The sequence below is a fragment of the Podarcis bocagei genome (genome assembly GCF_964188305.1).
Source record: "Podarcis bocagei genome assembly, chromosome: 12".
NCBI lineage: Eukaryota > Metazoa > Chordata > Lepidosauria > Squamata > Lacertidae > Podarcis > Podarcis bocagei.
In genome coordinates, this window is record NC_138137.1 from 14,257,838 (window position 1) to 14,279,581 (window position 21,744).

At 44.8% G+C, this 21,744-nt stretch overlaps 1 protein-coding gene across 1 annotated transcript in view; it reads right to left on the reverse strand.

Annotated features, from left to right (window-relative positions):
- Positions 1 to 21,744, reverse strand: part of LOC308570119 (prostatic acid phosphatase-like) — a 269,185-nt gene that overhangs the window by 61,349 nt on the left and 186,092 nt on the right. The window lies entirely within an intron of this gene.

Below are 21,744 nucleotides of genomic sequence, written 5' to 3' on the forward strand. Positions count from 1 at the left end.
CGGATATATCTGAGCAGGCCACAACTGCCCTATGCAGGCTGGCCATCCCAAAGTGGAAATATGCTGCCTATATAAGCAGGGGCAGAGGAAGGGGTGTGTGGTAGTTTCGGGCCGTCCCGGGTGTCACCACTGAGGGGGGTGACAAAATGCCGGGCGGCACTCACCGTCGGGCCTACAGCACGCCCGAGCCATGCGTCTCCCCTGCCCAAACAGTCCGCCCGCTGCCTCTCCCCCAGCTGTATGGCGGCTGAGTGGGAGGAGGCAGGCAGACTCTGGAGGCCCTGTGGTGCGTTCCACCCCATGGGCTTCCTCCGCCACTGTATATAAGGTAAACCAGCTTTCTAACAGTTTTCAAATTGTTTGACATCTACTCATTCATTCCTCTTTGTGACTTAATAATTATTTTCTTACTCAGGGATCCCATCTCCCTGTTGGCGACTCTACCCTACACATCTCACTCCTTGCGGCAGTGATGTTTATTATTATGAGGTCATAGATGTTGGGGTCAGTTCAGGTGGAGAGAGACAAAGCGTGAGCACCCATCGCAGAGGCATGAGTTGAAAGTTGGAATGGGCTTCCATAGATCTACTTATCAGGACTACTAGTCTCAGGGAGAATTGAGGGCTGGACGGCATTTCTCACCCAAAGCTAATGGGCCTCAGAAGGCCTCCCTTGGCGCATCATTTAATGTGTGGGGGCTGTGAGGAATCAGGAATGGTGCTTTCAACTGCTTCTGAGCTCTGAGACAGCTTGGGGTCACGTGGGGTGAATGACGTAGCAGGAGACAGCATCTACCGTCTTGTGAATACATGTATACTGGAGAATGGAAGTAAGCAATTAAAAAGACCTTGTACAATTGGAGATTGTAAACTTGTGGCCCTTTTTAAATCCAAGATCATGCATTTTGTTTCCTTGTGGATCTGCAACCAAGGTCACTGTGAGACTCCATCCCCCCCCCCAAAAAAAGAATAAGATTGACAGAAAAAGAGTATTGACACAGCCTGGGAATGTTTTGACATTGTAACATAGCTATCAGTGGATCAGTAATGTTACTGGGATCAGGGCCCCATCCATCTTGTCCCTTACCTAAAAAGACTGGTTAGGTGAGATTTTCATTGAGCAGGAACAGTTGTTGGCTATTTTGTTGTTTTTTTTATATAAAATTTTTATTTGGATTTTCTCATTTTTTAAGACAAACACACAAAAACATAAACATCAACATTACACACAAAAAACACATATAATTTCAAGATCCTATTTTCCTAACCACCTTCCCAGACTTCCCCCACCTCCCCTTCTTGCATCCCCATTCAAAATTTAGCCCAGCAAGTTCTTTATACCCAAATTAATCCCTTATTAATATTTTATTTAAATCATCTTAATTAACCATTTTCAAACTTCTATACCTTATTTTAATACCCACATCAACCTCTTTTTCTAAGATCGATCCACATTCCCTTTCACGAAATTCCCAATTATATATATTTGCAAAAAATCTTAACAAATAAGAGCATATACTTGTAACCCTTTGGATTCTAAAGTTCCTCCCCCCCTCCCCCGGTTTTGATCCCCATAAAAAAATTGTCTTTCTATCTGACAGTTCTCAGCCTGGATCTATCACCTCCGAGGCCTTTAAATCTCTTTCAGTCCCTTTCAGCCGGTTTTGTTGACAGTCCTTTATGTTGAACATCCAATCTCGGAGCATCTTCGGCCCAAAAGGGTCCAGATTTTTTCCAACCAGTCCTCCGTGTTCAAAAGAAGAGTCCAGATCTTGCTTCTTGTTCTTTCCAAGTCCAAATATCCCAAATGCCTCAAACGCTCCAATTTTCACCTTCGCCAAATTTGTAATCCACAAGTCTTTCGGACTCCCCATGGGGAAAAATCCCCACTCTTCATTCTTTTCAATTTCAAACCAAATTTTTGACATCCGAACTTTATCTTCCATGTATCCTGACCTTGGAGGCCTCTGGTTGTCCTTTTTCACTTGCATCATTTCTGCTCCTTCTTCACATTCCTCCAAAACAGCACATATATCTTGCTTCCCAGCTGTAGATTCTTCTTGAGTCAAGTCCACCACTTCAGCAGAGTTGTTTATTTTAAAATTCAAGGTTGTCAGATTCGTAGCCATAACAGAACTCTGCTCTTGCAGCTTTCCCAGAAGTTCAAAGACCCTATTCAACTCTGCTTGTAATTTTCCATCTGCAGCCATTGTAATGTTCCAAATCCCCTCTAGAGGGATTTTAGTTACTAAGTGTTCTTTTTCCAACAATCCGGATATTTTGTTATTGTTGCCACCCTAATTTTAAAAGCTTACAATCCAAATGTAACAAGAATAACCAACACAAATGACAAAACAGAATTTCTTGACTTGGACAGCTCAGTTGACAGCTGTCAAACTCTGTAAATATCTTCACAGGCTCCCTCGCGGGTCACTCCCGGATCGGGGGGGGGGGGGGTTGCACTTCAACTCTAAAGATCAGTTCAAATCCTCCAGCAATAAACTTATAGGTCCAAATCGTGCAAGGGGGGGGGAGGCGGACTTCCTTTTGGCACCTCCCCCGGTCGTACCGAATTCAATTAAAGAAATTTTTAGTTCCAAATTCCGTATTACTCACGGGTTGTTGCATTTTAAGTCCAAATATTCAAGGAAAGAAGTCAGCGCTCTCCAGCCATGGCTTGTGGCTTCACTCCGTGGAAGAAGCGGTCTACTCACAGCACCACGCCGCTCCCCGTACCCTCTCCAAAGCCTTTAAAAAGGCTTCTTTGTGGGTCGGGGGGGGCGCAAATGGTGCCCGCCGAGTCACCAGGTCCACAGGCATCCGCGCCTGTGGTTTCTAAGGGTCCCCGCGTCGTCGCCGCGGCAGGACCCCTCCTCCACCGAGCCGATTCCCTCCAGAGCTCGGAGGGAATCTGCCATTAGCTGGTCGCACCAACCCGGAAGTCCCAGTTGTTGGCTATTTTGGGTCATGGCTGTGTGGATGACAGCTATTGAACCACCAAGCAATGGCTCTTATACCAGATTCTGTTTAAAAATCAGCAAAGGCTTGTCTTTCCTCTTTGGGTTTTTGGAATGACCAGTACTTAGAAACAATGGTGCCTATGGGTTTGTAGGTGCTAAGTTCCTGGGTTCAGTAAATGTTAGAATTTAATTAGGGTGCTGGTGCGATAAAACTGTATGTCAAACTACCAAGTGTCAGAATGTAAGCTAGGATGTGTGTTCAACCCACTTCCAATCATCTGGTATTGGCACATATGAAAAGCTAATTAAGCTGGGCAAACTTCCTAAACTGTGTTAATTGAGTCAGTCTGATTTCCTTCGAGGCAGTAGCCTGGGGTTATGAGGTGTTAGCACAAGTAAGGATCAAAGGAGTGAGGCTTCTCTTTGTGTTAGAAAAGACCTGGGAAAGATCTAAACTCATGGTTTATAATACTAAGGGAGGGTTAAGGAATGATTTTCATAACGTAATGGGCACATTATATCTTGTTTGTAACGTTAATAATGTGTTATTACGTAACAATATTTTATGGTGTGGTAAAAAAGGTAAAGGACCCCTGGATGGTTAAGTCCAGTCAAAGGTGACTCTGGGGTTGTGGTGCTCATCTCACTTTCAGGCTGAGGGAGCCAGCGCTTTCTGGGTCATGTGGCCAGCATGACTAAACCGCTTCTAGTGCAATGGGACACCGTGACGGAAACCAGAGTGCACGGAAACGCCATTTACCTTCCCGCCGCAGCGATACCTATTTATCTACTTGCACTGGTGTGCTTCCGAACTGCTAGGTTGGCAGGAGCTGGGACAGAGCAACATGAGCTCACCCTGCCATGTGGATTTGAACCGCCGACCTTTTGATCGGCAAGCCCAAGAGGCTCAGTGGTTTAGACCACAGCACCACCCGTGTCCCTACCATGGTGTGTTATAGAAATCTATGTCTGAAGCCCTGGAGTGCAATCCTTTACAAGGCCTTCTCAAGATGAATTTCTCTTTTTAACCAGCCAGTACCTACTGATGTTTTATTGATGTCTCAAATGATGTTTTATTGCTATTTATAGACTGATTTTATTACATAATGTATGTTGTCAGCCACCTTGTTATGCTTTATGAATTATGAACTAACAAATCCTATACAACTATACTCAAAACTACATCTAGTTCACTTCCATGGGATGTTCCCCTGGTTAAGTGGGCATAGTGTTGCAGCCTAATCCAATTAAGAAGTGAATAGCAAAATCCCATATTGTTCTAGCTGGGGCTTTTTTTTAGCTGGAACTCAGCAAAAATCAGTTCTGGCACCTCTCAGGCAGGTGCCATTGCCATTGTAAGAGAACAAGCGAGGTGTTTATGTTGCGTTTCAGCACATCTTTTTCTAGAAAAATAGCACTGGTTGTTTTTGTAACATCCAGAACAAACAAACAAACAAACAAACAAACAAACAAACAAACAAACAGTGTTTCTGTTAGCAAACAGAAAAAAAATTGGGACACAGCTAGGCCTTGCCATATTATCTGGGAACAAGGAACTAGAGTTAAGGAATTTTCTTTCTTCCACAAGACTTTGTCGCCGCCTTTCAAAGCTGTGACTCAGAAAGTACAGAGGCTTGATTTGACTAAACACCTGGTCTGATTCTTATCTAAACGCATGCAAAGTTCTACCTACTGAGGAAACTCTTCCATTGCACCATAATATATTTGACTATTCTTCTGAATTTAATTCCTTGGGAGCAAAGTGGATCAGGAAAGTCAGAGAGCACAGAACTCTCCCTCACCCCGTAATCACAGGAGTGATGACATCATTTGCTGGATGTGGGATTTGTTAATACAATAGGAGGGTGGACAATAGGTGGACGGATCTGGCCTGGCACATGATCTTCTTGGCTCAGACAGGTCCTCCCAGCTAATGTGCCAACCACTACACCGCCCTTTGGTAGCTCACTATTTTGTGACTGTCCTAATAGACTGGACTCTCCTTGAGGGTGTGGGTGTGGAGGCTGTCATGATGAAGGAAGCAGCAAAGTATCAGCCTTGTAGGCAGGAGGCTCCAGGTTCAATCCCTGACATCTACAGGTAGGGCTAGAAATGGCCCTTGCCTGAAACCAGAATTCAGTAGGCAGATCTAATTTTACTGCCCTAGGAATGGCTTGGCAGTATGTCTTTGGTTGCAGATTGACATGGAAACAAAAGGCTCAGAATTCTCCTCTCGATCTCCTCTTTTCCAGGCTAAACATAATCATCTCCTTCAACTGTTCCTCAGAAGGCTTGGTTTCCAGACCCTTGATCATTCTGGTTGCCCTCCCCTCCATGGGTTGGGTGGTTTTTTGTTTTTTTTTAATCACTGCTCCCTGCTCATCAAATGAACAACCTGAGGACTGGGGAGGGGCATTGGCTGGGTGGAGAGGTTTATATCTTCCTGTCCACACCAGTGCTGTGTCAACTTTGAAGAAAGTGGGAGGGCTGGTCAGATATTGGGGGCCAGAAACACTTGCATGTGAGGGTATATCAGGAGTTGGGCACCCCTGTTAAAGAGAGAGACAGAGAGAGGGTTTTTTGTGATGTGATATTACTCAGTGAGTACTAGAACAACCTTTTTTTTTTTTTTTTTTTGCTGTTGCTGGCACCCATGACACTTTAATCTAGATCAGGGGTAGTCAACCTTTTTATACCTACCGCCTACTAATGCATCTTTCTTGATGGTAAAATTTCCTTATTGCCTACCAGTGCTTGATGGAAGGATTCAGGTTGTGCCATAGAACTCCCCCCCTACCGCCCACCTAGAATCCTGAAATGCCCACTAGTGGGTGGCAGGGACCAGGTTGACAGCCCTTGATCTAGATATTAATACCAATGCTTTTTTAAACAAACAAACAACCCCACTGTATATATATCTATACAGTGGTACCTCTGGATGCGAACGGGATCCGTTCCAGAGACCCATTCGCATCCTGAAGCGAATGCAACCCACGTCTGCGCATGTGTGGGTCGCGATTCGCCGCTTCTGCACATGCACGTGACTTCATTTTGAGCATCTGCACATGTGTGAGCGGCGAAACCCGGAAGTAATGCGTTCTGTTACTTCCGGGTCGCCGCGGAGCACAACCCGAAAACGCTCAGCCTGAAGCAACTTCAACCCGAGGTATGACTGTATTAAGTGATTTGAACACTTTGGGGAAATGCTACATAAATACGCTTGTGTTATTATTAATATGCCATCTCATTACCTGAATTAGGGCAGTATGGTTGCTGGAACCATGATTGCTCTAAAAAGGTAAAGGTAAAGGGACCCCTGACCATTAGGTCCAGTCGTGACCAACTCTGGGGTTGCGGCGCTCATCTCGCTTTATTGGCCGAGGGAGCCGGCGTACAGCTTCCGGGTCATGTGGCCAGCATGACTAAGCCACTTCTGGAGAACCAGAGCAGTGCACGGAAACGCCGTTTACCGTCCCACTGGAGCGGTACCTATTTATCTACTTGCACTTTGACATGCTTTCGAACTGCTAGTTGGCAGGAGCTGGGACCAAACAATGGGAGCTCACCCCGTCACGGGGATTCGAACTGCCGACCTTCTGATTGGCAAGTCCTAGGCTCTGTGGTTTAACCCACAGCACCATCTGTGTCCCTATGATTGCTCTACTGTAATACTAAAGCTTAACATGCCTTTGAACATTTGACGTAACTCTTTACACCCAACATCTGGACCCATTACTCCCATTCATAACTGAAACAGTGAAAGCTCATTTGCTTGAGGCCAGTTGGGCATGGAATTCATCAGCACGTCATATGCCACCTTGTGACTGATCTTATCTGAACAAGATTTTCCCCCTTCCAGTCTAGTGTGGGCTTGTGACCTTTTATTTCCTTTTATGGAATTATATGTTCTGATGGTTCGGGGTTTTTTTGTTTTGCTTTTTTTTTTGTTTTGTTTAATGGGGAAAGGGCCACAAATGCAGAGCACCCACTGTAACCTAGCATACCTCCAACTTGCTCAGGTATTGAACCAATGTCAAATCTCATGGCCCTTCCTCCTCCTCCTCCTCCTCCTCCTCCTCCTCCTCCTCCTCTTCTTCTTCTTCACCCTACCCTTCAGCAAAATGGCTCCCCAAACAGGTTGTATGAGATCAGCAAAAATAATTAAAAATACCCGCAGGTTTATAGTCCAAAAGACAGGAAATAAAAAAGTGGAATGGACAAAGAGGAGGAAAGAAGTTATCAGCTGGAAAAGAAACAGTTTCATGCAGAGGACGAGTCAGTTGAAGCTGGGCTCTCCGCAAAGCTGATGGGATGCCGCTGTTTCCTATCTCTCCCTCTTTGCTGCCAGATTGCAGTCAACCACCTATTCATTATGTGCATTCCATTCATCTACTTCTTTCCCTAGAAACCACAGTATCTGCCTATGACAAGCTGGAAACATTGCTATTGACAGAAACCTGGCCATTTGAGCTCACTGGTTTGCAAACAGCAGGCGGAAACAAATTATACGTAATCCTGGCTGGAAACTGAGCATGGCGCTCTCTGCTACATCTCCTGCTGTATATGTGGGTGGTGTGTTCCTGCCTGACCTTTCTGAGGTTTTGTCCTTCAAATTGACAGCTACCAACATATGGACGTCCTTAAGTACATAGCTGGGATGGGACACACACCTTAAATCTTTCCCGTATTCAGTGTGTTTCTGTTTGCATAACCAGGAAGGGGAGGGAGAGATGCAATGAAAGTTCCCTTCCTTTGTAACAAGGGCGAGCAATTTCTGGTCTTCAAGCTATTGTTGGTCTCCATTTCACATCATCCCTGATCTTTGGCCATGCTGGCTGGGGCTGATAAGAGGTAACACCTGGAGAGCCACAGGTGCCTCATCCTGGCTTTGTAATGAAAAAAAGAAAGAAAGAAAAGACACACTATTTTTTATTTTCTTGCCCTATTAAATGCTTTCGATATCTTGAATAATTCTTGGTGAATTTCCGTGCAAGAAAATCCTGAAACTCCAAGGCAAATAAGCCAGAGTGTTTAGCAAAAGCCGCTGCATCAAATCAGCAAAGACTGCTTTTCAAGAGAGCTACTGAACTTCTAATGTGCCTCTTGAGAGTTTATTTAAAGTAACAAGTTCCTCTAATATACTGGTAGTTTTCTCCTGATGGAGTCCTTGCTTCCGCTGCCATCCCATCTACTTTCACATTTATTCCAGGAGATGAGGTATGGTGCTATGAAAGCTCTTTCTGTGCTCTGGTGACATTTCCTTCCAGAAATCAAAGACAACAAGCAGATTAAAATGGAGAGACTGTGGGCGTTTTCATAGAACCACACCTCAGTCCAAATGCAGTACTTTTCAACCACTAATGGATGGAGGGGTGTGACTGCACTGCTTACCTGACCTCCCTTTGCCTGAGTTGTTGTTGCCTACTGAGATGGAGAGCAGAAGGAGAGAGAGGCAGCAGTGAGGTCAGCGTGGTGCAAACACGCTGGCAGGAGCACTGGAATGGCTCCGCTGGTGCATTTGCTCTGCACCAGCCTCGCCACTGCCTCTCTTCTCCCCCTCTCCATCCTGGTATCAGCAGTGACTTGTCGGGAAGGAGCTTATGTAAGCAGCACAGCCCAACCATACTGTCTGCTTCTCTTTTCAATGGAATCAGTTAGGCACTGATTTCTGAGTCACCAAGCAGTGAGAAAAGCATGTGACGATGTGCTTCAGTCCTGAACTCTTAGTTATAAACTGGTTCTGGAGCTAAGCTGGATTCATTAAGTTTAGTCTCTGTGGAGAGTCCAGTACTCACCCAACTATACTTCATACCATTTTCATAAGTAGCATACAGTTGCTTTCAGTTCCTATTTTAGTATCATAACCCCAGGAGAGGTCTAAACACATGATTTGAACTATTGATCTTGACTGATGGGGGGGGGGGAGAGGCAATCTTTCACAGAGGACGGGCCTTCATAGAGGCTGAAATGGTCAGATTGTTAACTGCAAGGTAAAAAGGTAACGTAAAGGATGTGAATGTCTCACACACTCTCAAATGAAGGGAGAGGATGACCTCTAGTGGTTTTCTGCTTCTATGCAGCATCACTTCCATTGATAAGGTTTTTTCGATGTCCTCCCAACATTGATTGTGTGACTGCAGTACATTGTTTATTGCTTTCGTTAGATAGTAAAATTCATGTTAAATTGCTGTTTTAGAGGTTGTTTTTAAAAGTCTGGAACGGATTAATCCATTTTGCATTACTTTCTATGGGAAAGTGTGCCTTGGTTTTGGAATGCTTTGGTTTTGGAACGGACTTCCAGAACAAATTAAGTTTGAGAACCAAGGCACCACTATAATTTCCTGGGTGGCTTAGGGAAAGGTGTGCGTGCTAAGCCTCTTTTGGGAATGAGTTCCATAATTTGGGTGCTGCTCCTGAGAAGGTCCCCTTCATGGATCAGTGCCTTGTCAAGGCGAAGGGACTACAAGAAGCTATGAGCTATGCCATTCAGGGCCACCCAAGATGGACAGGTCATAGCGGAGAGTTTAGACTAAAAGTGATCCACCCGGAGAAGAAACTGGCAAACCCCTCCAGTATTTTTGCCAAGAAAACTCCATGGACCTAAAAAAGAAGAAGCTTTGAGAAGAAAGTGAGAGTTTCCAAGGCATGCTCTGCTTCATGGGGTCACGGAGAGTCAAACACGACTAAAACGACTAAACAACAACAACTGAGAAGGCCCAATCTCACTTCCCCACCTAGAGAATCTTTGGAAGTAACAAAACATGGAGCAGGTCTTCAGATGTTGAAGGTAGTACTCATGCAAGGTCACGTGAGAAGAGGTGGTCCTTCAGATAACTTGGTCCTAAGGTGTCTAGGACTTTATAGGTAAAATCAAGCACTTTGCTTGTGCCTGGAAATGGTTCAGAAGCCAATGCAAATGAAAACTAGTGTATTTTCTGATAAGCAACCACTAGCCTCTGCATTTTGCACCAGCTGGAGATTGTGAATGCTCTTTGAGAGCAGCCTCCTAGAGTGCATTGCAACAGTCCAATCCAAACGTGTCCAAGGTGTGAGCGATGGTGGTCAGATCTGCATGATCCAGAAAAGAGCACAACTGGTGCAGAAGCCAATTGTGCTGGTCCCGGGGGGAAGGTTACCGTTGACGCGGTTAAAGTCCGGTCCTGGGTCACGAGTCTGGAAACAGTTCACAAAGAGCGAGGCGGGGTCCGAAGCAGGAAGCCGGGTGGGGACGGGAACTCTGGAAGGACAGGTCTGGGTCCAGGCAGAAGCAGGTATTCAACGACGTTGCTCCTGCAACCTGGGACCGGGCTGACTGGCCTTTATCTTCTCTGAGGCCAGGGGCGGTCCCGGCCCCCAGGAGACCCGCCTCTCCTGGCCTTAAGGCGAGCACTCCTCCTGGGAGAAACCAGTTCCCTTCACCTCTCTGCCCTGAGCCTCTGCAGCTCAGGAGAGGCTGGAGGGTTACTGGACCCAGGGGGAGACTCACCTTCCCCTGACAGGGCTGGGAGAGGCGCACCTGTAGGCACTGTGTCCTCAATCACCTCCGGAGCCAGAGTGGATTCACCTGGTGCCTGCTCCTGAGGATCCGGCACAGGTGCAGGAGCTTCCGGGGGCGGCGCGAAACTGTAATGGCGGTCCTCTTCGAGCTCTGAAGAGGGGCTCCGCGGAAAAGGGTCGTTCGCTGCGGCATAGCGACGACCCATCAAGATAAACCACGGGTAGAGTGAGCCCGTGGCCGTGGGACTCGGCGGGCACCAGAAGCTGCTCCGAAAACACAGAAGGGACCCCGTAAGGAGACCCGGAGTGAAGGAGGGGTAGCGGTGCTGTGAGTTCATCGCTCTTTCCGCGGAAGTGAAGCCGCGCGGCTGTTACAGATGAGCGCTGATCCTTCTTCCTAAAATCAACACCAAACTGCAAGCAACATACCCGTGAGTAAAGGGGACTAAAATTTGGCAAAGGATTTCGTAAATTTGGCTGAAAGCGGGAGACGAAAAAAGGGAAGTCCGTCTTCCGACATTGCTGACAAGATCAAAGCAAAGCTTTAAAAAGCGGAAGCGCTTGAAACGGGACTTTGGGAAGCTTTAACTTTTTCGTGCTATTAAATCTGCTTTTTTTTTTTTTTTTTTTGCTGAACTGAAGGTGGAAAGGGACTTTGATTATAAGAACGAGTAACGGGGGGTCTCCTCCTATCTCCCCCTCCCTTTGGGGTGATCTTTAAAGTGCCAGATCGTCGGGCTGCCGGAGAGAGAGACTGTGCTAAACTGCGGAAACAGTTGCAAATTTTGTAAAAACTTTGTTGGAGTATAACTGATACATTTGAGCAGGAAAGTTTGGATGTGATATTGTTGCAAGCACCCCCTGTGAAACTTTGTTGAACTTTAAAAGGTGCTCTGGGGAATTTTGAATCTTTGAAGGGACTGTTGGATATTGAACTTACTGAGTCAAAAAAAAAAAAATTGGAACTTTAATGGCGGACTACTTCCTTCTTTGTCTTTGAAACTTGGTGGCACTCCCCCTACAGGGCTTTCGGATTATAAAATCCTGGGAACTGACTTTTGTTTTGAATTCCACTTTACCGGTTGTTTATAATTGAATTTGTCTTTCCCATGGAACAATAGACAATTTGACCTTGAACACTGACAGATGTGTAATGAGTGGTGCAGGGAGAACAAGAGCATCTAAAGCTAAGGAATCGAAAGAGGCCAAGGAGAAAGAAAAGGAAAGAAAACCAACACAATTTGTACAAACAACCCTGACCCAAGGACGCCGATCGTCGGTTCCAGCTGTACTGGTGACCCAAAGGGAACAAGGGGAAACAACTGAGAAGTCCACTGAGGAAGATATGGCAGCAGGTGGGTCAGATACACTACTTAAACAAATATTGGAGCAACTATCAAGTTTAAACCAGAAGGTGGACGACCAGTCTTTGAAGATAGATAAAGCAACTTCCTCGATTCAAAAATTGACTGATCAAGTTTCCCAGCACACACAAGCCATAGAGAATTTGCAAGGAGCAACAGCGGAAAATCGGGAATTGGCTGGAGAAGCAATCCAGAAAGTGGGAGCTCTACAAAAAGAAGTGGAAGAAATAAAAGGAGAAGTCAAGCCCCTGCACAAACAGGTGGGTGAACAACAAGTTTATCTGTCAATGGTGAAACTGAAAAATCGCGAGAGTAACATCAAATTGAGAGGCATCCCGGAACTAGAGCAAGGAGATTTGATTGGATACTTAACACAAGAATTTTCGAAGTTCTGGGGTTTAAAGGAAGACACAGATTTTAAGATTGTCTCAGCATATAGACTGGGAAGAGTGGTAAAGAAAGATAGATCCAGAGACTGTTTGATAATTTTAAGATCAAAGGAAGAGAGGGATAAGATCCTAGGTCTTCATTTCAAAAAAGCAATTGAAATACAAGACAAAAGGGTGGAAATCTATAGAGATATTCCGAGACAGCTGTTGGATCTTAGAGCCACCTATTCAGAACTAGCAAAATTGCTGAGATACAACGCAATTCCCTATAGGTGGGAGTTTCCACAAGGACTATCCTTCACCTACAAAGAAAGGAAGGTTAAAATTAGAACACCTGAAGATAACCAAAAGTTCCTTCACGACCACGGAGAAGATCTCCAAAAAGGAGTGGATTGGCTTCCAGCTGTACCAGCACCAATATTGCCTGAAAGCGGGCCAACGCCTGCACCCTCGGGATCTGAGCAAAAGGAAGGCACCCCATCTTAAGAACGTCTAAAATAGAACAGGATGTCTCTGCAGCTACTTAGCTGGAACATAAATGGCGGGAATTCTCCGGAAAAAAGAAGGAGGATATTCCATATTTTGAAAAAAGAACAATTGGATGTAATATGCCTTCAAGAAACACATGTGACTAGGCTCCACAGGAAAGTACTAATTAATAAAAGACTTGGCCAAGAATTTATCTCATCAGACAAAGTCAAAAAAAGAGGTGTTGTAATTTATGCAAAGGAGAACCTATCACCAAAATTCTTATTTAAAGATGATCATGGAAGAATTCTCGCAATTGAAATCCAAACACAAGGGGAAAAGATTTTGATATTAGGAGTTTATGCGCCAAATGATGGAAAATCAGAATTTTATAAGAAGCTGCATGAGACAATGATGGACTATTTGGGCTATTCTAATATTATCGTGATGGGAGATATGAATGGGGTGGTGTCTACAAATATGGACAAATCCCAAAATCAAAATTTAACAACAGACGGCAGACTCCCTAAAACCTTTTTTGAAATGACAGACAATATGGACTTGATTGACATTTGGAGGACAAGGAACCCCTTGGGTAAAGAAGGAACCTTCTTTTCTGAGGCCCACTTGTCATGGACACGAATCGACCAAATTTGGATATCTAGAGGGCTGGCTCCGAAAACGAGAAAAGTGGAAATCTGCCCAAAAACTTGCTCCGACCATAATGCCTTAAAAATGGAATTGAGACTTTTCCCAACTGGATCCTTCAGATGGAGAATGAATGACACCTTGCTAAGAGATCAAGAGATCGTTAAGAAGGCCCAAAAAACGCTAAAGGACTACTTTGAAATAAATTTGAACACTACGGTGGAGAAAAGAATAATCTGGGACGCAAGCAAAGCTGTAATGAGAGGGTTTCTGATACAACAGAATACAATAAAGAAAAATTTTGGAACGGAAAAAAGGAAAAAATACTAGAGAAAATAAGTGAAGGAGAGAAAAAGCTGAGAACTAATCCGAAGTCAAAAGAGGTGCTAAGAGAGATTAAATTCCATCAAGCACAATATTCGAAATTGATTAATCAAGAGATTGAGTGGAAAATTAAACAAATGAAGCAGAGATCGTTTGAATCAGCAAATAAATGTGGAAAGTTGTTAGCTTGGCAATTGAAAAAAAGACAAAAGCTAAACACAGTCACAAACCTGGAGATTCAAGGAAAAATAGTTCAGAAACCAGAAGAAATAAGAAAGTGCTTCCACAGATACTTCAAGGAACTTTATGCACAGGGGCCTCAGAAAGAATCGGAAATAGACCAATTCTTGAGGACAAATGGACTATCTAAAATAAGTCAAGATAAAAGATCAATTCTCAACAGTAAAATAACTCAACAGGAAATTGAAGGTGCCATCCAAAATATGCAACTTGACAAATCTCCAGGCCCAGATGGTCTCACCTCCAAATATTATAAGACTCTGAAGGATTGTTTGATACAACCGTTGTTGGAGGTTTGCAACCAGATTATGGAGGGGAGAAGGGCACCGGAAACGTGGAAAGAAGCATTCATCACATTGATTCCCAAGTCAGAGAAGGAAAAGACTCAGCTTAAGAACTACCGTCCCATCTCACTCCTGAATGTGGATTACAAAATATTTGCAGACATTTTAGCAAGTAGACTTAAAAACGTTCTAAACGAAGTAATTCATAAGGACCAAGCAGGCTTTCTCCCTGGTAGACATATGTCTGATAACACCAGGAATATTATTGATATATTGGAGCTATTGCGAATTAGAAACACAAGGGCTGCTTTAATCTTTATTGATGCGGAGAAAGCATTTGACAACATTTCTTGGATGTTTATGAAGAAAAACCTGAAGGGGATGGGAGTGGGACGGGGGTTTGAAAATGGACTAGAAGCAATTTATTCAGAGCAAAAAGCCAAGTTGATAGTGAACAATGTGGTGTCGGATGAACTTCTAATTGAAAAAGGGACACGACAGGGGTGCCCTTTATCCCCTCTGCTATTTATTTCTGTTCTGGAGGTATTGCTGAATATGATTAGGGAGGACCAGTTGGTGCAAGGCATAGAGGTCGGAGCGAAACAATACAAACTGAAAGCCTTCGCAGATGACCTAGTCTTGACAGTACAGGAGCCAGTATCTAGCACAAAAAGAGTTTTGGAACTTATTTTGGAGTTTGGTCGGGTGGCGGGATTCAAGCTAAACAAACAAAAAACTAAGGTTTTGGTCAAAAATTTGACACCTACAGAGATAGAGGGGTATCAGAAAGAGACAGAGCTAAGTGTGGTTAAAAAAGTGAAATACCTGGGGGTATATTTGTCCACCAAAAATTTAAACCTTTTCAAAGATAACTATGAAAAATGTTGGTTGGAAATTAAAAAAGACTTGGATATCTGGTCAAGATTGAAACTTACCTTGTCAGGCCGAATCGCAGCTATAAAGATGTGTGTTTTGCCAAAAATGCTATTCTTATTTCAAACCCTTCAGGTCGTGGACAGAATGGAATGTTTTGGAAAGTGGCAGAAGGATATTTCTAAGTTTGTCTGGCAGGGCAAAAAGCCCCGAATAAAATTTAAAATACTAACCGACTCAAAAGAAAGAGGGGGGTTTGCCCTGCCGGACTTAAGGTTGTACTATGAAGCTGCAGCCTTCTGCTGGTTGAAGGATTGGTTCCTGTTGGAAAACACCGATGTCCTAGATCTGGAGGGGTTTGATAATGTGTATGGTTGGCATGCATACTTGTGGTATGACAAGGCGAAGGTTCATAAATTGTTCAAAAACCATATTGTCAGAAAATCAATTTTTGCCGTCTGGATGAAGTACAAGGATTTATTAGAAAACAAGACCCCGAGGTGGTTATCACCTGTGGAAGCCAAGATTTCTAAAAAAAAGCCCAATATGGAGGCCTATTGGCCAAAATATTGGGAACTGATTGAAAGAGTTGGAGACAATTGGAAGCTCCAAAGCCAGGACAAATTAAAAGGTAAGGTGCGAGATTGGTTACATTATGCTCAAATTCAAGAGGTATTCAAAATGGACAAAAAAGTGGGTTTCCAGGTGGAGAAATCGAAACTGGAGACGGAGTTACTAGAACCAAAGACTAAGGTACTTTCGAGGATGTATGACTTGCTGCTTAAATGGAACACACAGGATGAGACAGTTAAATCTGCTATGATAAAATGGGCACAGGATGTAGGACACAACATTATGTCTGAGGACTGGGAAAGGTTATGGAACACCGGTATGAAATTCACGGCATGTAGTGCCCTGAAAGAGAACATTATGAAAATGGTATACCGGTGGTACATGACCCCAGTCAAGTTGGCTAAAATATACCATCTTTCTGATAATAAGTGTTGGAAATGCAAGGAGGCAGAAGGGACATTCTTTCACCTCTGGTGGACCTGCCCGAAAGTAAAGGCCTTTTGGGAAATGATACATAATGAGCTGAAAAAGGTATTCAGATATACCTTTTCTAAGAAACCAGAGGCCTTTCTTCTGGGCATGGTGGACCGGAAGGTGCCAAAGAAGGACAGAACCTTGTTTATGTATGCAACCACAGCAGCTAGGATTCTTATCGCAAAGTTCTGGAAGACACCAGATTTACCCACACTGGAGGACTGGCAGACGCAGCTGATGGACTACATGGAGTTGGCAGAAATGACCGGCAGAATTCGAGATCTGAGCGAAGAAACAATGGAGGAGGACTGGAAAAAATTTAAGGACTATTTGCAAAAACATTATAAGTTGGTTGAGTGTTAAGATTGTGCACGATTAAGAAACGTTATGCTTCTGCAATTTATTTTAAGTAAATGATAAAGTAAGCATTGATGGAAAAAAATGAGACAAACTAGAAACAAAATATTATGTTTATTAAGAGTGTTAAAATTAAATTACAAATTTTTGAAATTGGTAACATAATAAATACAAAGGTATAATAAGTTCGGAAATAAGATAATAAATTGCTGAATTGGTTAGAATGATGAACGCAATGTTGAGAGGATGCGAGGAGGTCCAAAAAGATGTCGAAAAAATTTTATAATGATCTTTTCTTTTTTCTATGCTTTTCTTTATATATATGGAAAATGTTTCTTGTATATTGTTGTCCAAACAAATTTGTTCACCTATGGAAAGAAACGCAATAAAAAATTTTTATTAAAAAAAAAAAGGAGCTTCAGATCCAAGGCCCTGCCCCAGCTCAGCCGGCCCTGGAGGCGGGGACTCCTGTGCAGGCTGGGATTCCTCCGGTTCACCCTCTGAATCGGATTCCCAGGCCATCACACCAATGCTGAGCAAAGGCAATCCAGGCCACATCCACCACCTGGGCCTCCAGGAAAAGTGCTAGGTCCAGGAGCACTCTCAGTCTGTCAGCCTGTGTCAGGAGTCCTGGTTCCCGTCTTGATAACACAGCAAGTGTAGTTAATTAAAAAGGAAGGTTTATTGCAAAAACAAAGTTCACCGGAGGGCTCTAACAAGCCGCCAGCCTCATCAGTCATGATGACCCTTCTGAAGACTGCTTCCTCTGAGACCAGAAGCAGCTGAACTTTTGCTTCTGACATCTCTTGTTTTGCTTCCTGTCTTGGAGCCCTCTCATTCACCGAGACCTTGGATCGAGAGGGTCAGCTCCCACCTCTTCCCCATTCTCTGAGAGGCTGTCTCTTAGCTCTCTCCTGCCTGATAAACTGCTTCCTTCTCTGTTTGTGGCATTTTGCACTTCTCGAGAGTGTTGGGAGGGTTCTGCCTCGCTTTCAGTCATTCCCTTATCAATTTGCATTCCAAGGGGTGGGGGAGTTGACACTAGCCGATGCTCATCCTGCCTGGCAGGTAACTATCTCTGTTCCTGGCTGCTTCCTTCAGCTGGTTGCAAACCTTCCCTGGGGGCTGGCTCGTTCATGACAGCCTGATCCCTATAGGGAAGTGCAAACCCATAACTCCAAACCACCACCATAAACAGCACCCCAACCCCCATCCCTACATGATGCCCTAGACACAAACCATGGTTGATGATATCAAAAGCTGCTGAGATGTCCAGCAGAACCTACAGGAACACACTCCTTCTGTGCAATTCCTGGTGTAGATTACCCACCAAGATGAGCAAGTCTTTTCTGTCCGAAAGCTGGACTAGAACCAAGAATGGAAAGGATTCAGCATAATCCGTGAAAGTCTGGAGTTTGATCTGTCACTACTCACTCAAGTCCCATATCACACAGGCTCATAGCACCTGGGCCTTCAAGAGTGCCTCTCTGAGAACGAGGAACCAAGTGCCACCCACACAAACTTGCCAGTTCAATTGCACCAATAGTACACCAGGCAGGAGACCATGAAGCACAGGGGAGAAATGCTCTTCTTCATACCAGCAATGAGACACTTGTTCCCCAAAAGCGAGTGGAGCATAGGAGAAGTGTGATGGCCTGGGAGTCCGATTCAGAATCTGAACCTGAGGAGTCCCAGCCTGCACAGGAGTCCCCGCCTCCAGGGGCTTGAATCTGAAGGGCCTGCACCTGTGCCGGATCCTCAGGAGCAGACACCAGATGTATCCACTCTGGCTCCGGAGGTGATTGAGGGCCCATTGCCTGCAGGTGCGCCTCTCCCAGCCCTGTCAGGGGAAGGGGAAGCTGCTCCTGGGTCCAATAACCCTCCAGCCTCTCCTGAGCTGCAGAGGCTCAGGGCAGAGAGGCGGAGGGAACTAAGTTCTGTGAGGAGGAGTGCTCGCCTTAAGGCCAGGAGAGGCGAGTCACCTGTGGGCCGAGACTGCCCCTGGCCTCAGAGGAAATAAAGGCCAGTCAGCCCAGTCCCAGGTTGCAGGAGCAACGTCGTTGGAGACCTGTTTCTGCCAGCACCCAGACCTGTTCTTCAAGAATTCCCGACCCCGTCTGGCTTCTCGCTTTGGACCCCGCTTCACCCTAGGTGGGCAGTCTCCAGACCCTTGACCCAGGACCAAACTCTGACCACGCCTCACGGTAACCTCCCCCCCCCCTGGGACCAGCACAAGAAGTGAACGAAGGCAGAGGTGTTTCACTAGGAGCTCTCCGTGGTGCTGTGAATCACCATGCCCCATGGGCACCTCCATAGGGCCAGAACAGGACTTTGGGGGTCACTGCTGTAGAAGGGTGTCCACCAGAGGGTGCAATGCTGAATACTCCCCTCAAACCCAGATTGGCCCTGCAACCATTGTCAGGTATACAACAGTTCAGATGAAGCGGAGTGCCATTTTGCTTGTAGTTGGAATCTCTCTTTCTTGTAAAGAAAGTAGTGATCAAAAAGTCAACTCAGACAGCTTTCCCACCTAGGGCAATATCCATACCCTGGGTGATCTTGTCCTTTGAATTACATCTTTTATCCAAGCACTGAAATTTGTTCAGTTCTCAGATTATGAATATTTTTAACTATCAACCAAACTTGTTTCCCATGGGGGGGACGGGGACAAAACTCATCTCCCTGGAAACTGCCATCCTTTGCCTCTGGTAAATTCTGGGCACTTAGCCGACAAGTAATTATATTCTTGCAGAGTTACCGAGAGAGCAAGGGAAACAAAAATCTGTATTTTGAAATGTTTGTGCACTAGTTAACTTCTAGTTACTATTCTCATGCAGCTTGTCATGTCATGAGCAAAGAGCAAATTAAACAAGCAGGGCATTGTGTACCGTTTCTTAAAATATAAAGATGACATTTCTCAAATAAGAGGGGATGGATGAATCAGTCCTAGAAATGGACTAGTTGCATGAGAAATAGATGGCATGCTATTTTGGCTAATGAAATTACTTCTGCATTGAGGTGGAGGCAAGAGGGATGAACTGATATCCTGATTCAGATTACAACTGATTGTAAAACACTCAATAGTCATAGAACGTGATGATTACCTACCGTCCCTGCCTTGCGTTAGGCAGAAATAAATGCTATCCTATCAATAGACTTGGAGAATTAGGGTTCTATCAAACTAAGTTTTGTTCAGTGTACGCCCATTCAACTTAATGGACCCAGCAACCATGGCCATTATTTTCAATGGGTCTAATAGGCCCAGATGTGCTGCTCAGCATCTGATTCAACTCTTAGTCAACTGGGAAGTTGTATGGAAAGAGCTGGTTCATGTGGCGGGGAGGGGAGCTAAATGTTGACATAGAAAAACAATGATCCTGGTCGCAGTAGTTTGGAAGACATAGCATGTGTGTAACATTGCACCTGGGTTCCTATTAGATAACCTTCAGTTGTGTCCAATCCAATAACACCAGACCTCCGTCACAACACTAGAGCTTGTGGAATCCCAATGAATGTTGGAAGATTCAGGACAGATAAAAGAAAGTACTCTTTCATGCAGTACATGGTGCAGCTATGGAACTCACACCCATGGAAGGCAGTGATGGCAGATGATGCGGTACTAGATGGACTATTGTCTTAATCCAGCAGGCGATTCTTATGCTCAGTGAATGAATGAATGAATGACCCTCCTGCCTCAAATGGCCAAGCACCTTCCCTTTTTTCTTGACAGGTCAGTCGGTAGAGCACGAGACTCTTAATCCCAGGGTCATGGGTTCGAGTCTCACATTGGGTGAAATATTCCTCCATTGTGGGGGGTTGGACTAGATGATGCTCATAAAGTAAAGGTAAAGGTACCCCTGACCATTAGGTCCAGTCGTGACCGACTCTGGGGTTGCAGCGCTCATCTCACTTTATTGGCCGAGGGAGCCGGCGGACAGCTTCTGGGTCATGTGGCCAGCATGACTAAGCTGCTTCTGGCAAACCAGAGCATCGCACGGAAACGCCGTTTACCTTCCCACCAGAGCGGTACCTATTTATCTACTTGCACTTTGACATGCTTTCAAACTGCTAGGTGGACAGGAGTAGGGACTGAGCAACAAGAGCTCACCCCGTTGCGAGGATTCGAACCGCCGACCTTCTGATCGGTAAGTTCTAGGCTCTGTGGTTTAACCCACAGCACCACCCACGTCCCAATGAAGCTCATAGCCCCTTTCAATTCTGCGATTCCACGACCCAGCTGCTACTGAGGTTTAAATGAGAGCAAGCTCTGCCCAGTTAACCACCTTTATCTTTTACACTTGGGAGCGCTCAAGTAATTTCATCCTTGATTCAGGGAGGTTCACTGTGAAAAAGCTGTTAATAAGGAGCCACTGAAAGGAGATTTTTTTAAAAAAAATTAAACTGACGAATGAAGCTATGGTTCCATGAATCTGCTAATATGCACAGATGCAAAAGCTAAGAAGCTTGACTCCATCTATCACATTTGATTGCCAGCTGATGGAAAGAGCCATCGGGGTGGGAGGTGGGGGAGAGATATATTGACAGAATGGCTAAGCAATTTCTCCCGCTCAGTCAAAAGGACTAATGGCCTCAGAACTACAATTCAGCACAAAGGTGGAAATGATTTGGCAAAAGATTGGCACTTCCCGCAGAATGTTTTGTGGTCCTGAGAGGGAAGAAGAGGAACATTTATCTTGCCTCTCTTTGCTGAGGCTTCAGTTTGTATATTGTTTACTTGCGCAATAGATGTAAATGGCTCTCATTTTGTCAATCCTTTCATCATATCCCTTCAAACTTTCAGGGAAAGCCCAAGTGAGCACATTCATATTCCCTCCAAAGTATACTTTTAAATTCTCCTATCCCACTGACATTGGTTAATGGGTGCATCTGGAAGAAAATAATGGAATCATAGAATTGTTGGATTGCCAACTTTTGAACTACCTCCTCCCACTGGGTCTTCAACAGAAGCTGCAGCAACATTTATTGGCTGTGATAAATATTATCACGGTGTGATGAAAAGCTTTATCTACCAGTTTCTGTAGCCCAAGCTACAGACCAGGCCAGGTTTTTTAGTTAGTTGGCAATCTTTACTTTGTGTCCTCATTGAGTTTTTTGGCTGGGCTGAAATGTGCCCTTCAATTCTGATCATGTTAGGGTACAGGATAGAGGGGGTTCATCCTAGCCCAACATCTGTCTCTACAGTGGATGACCAGGTGTCTAGGGGAAGCCCCAAAGTTGCCCCACCCATTTCTGCTTCTAGCCCCGCCCACCATTGCCTAGATGGGAATGTGGGC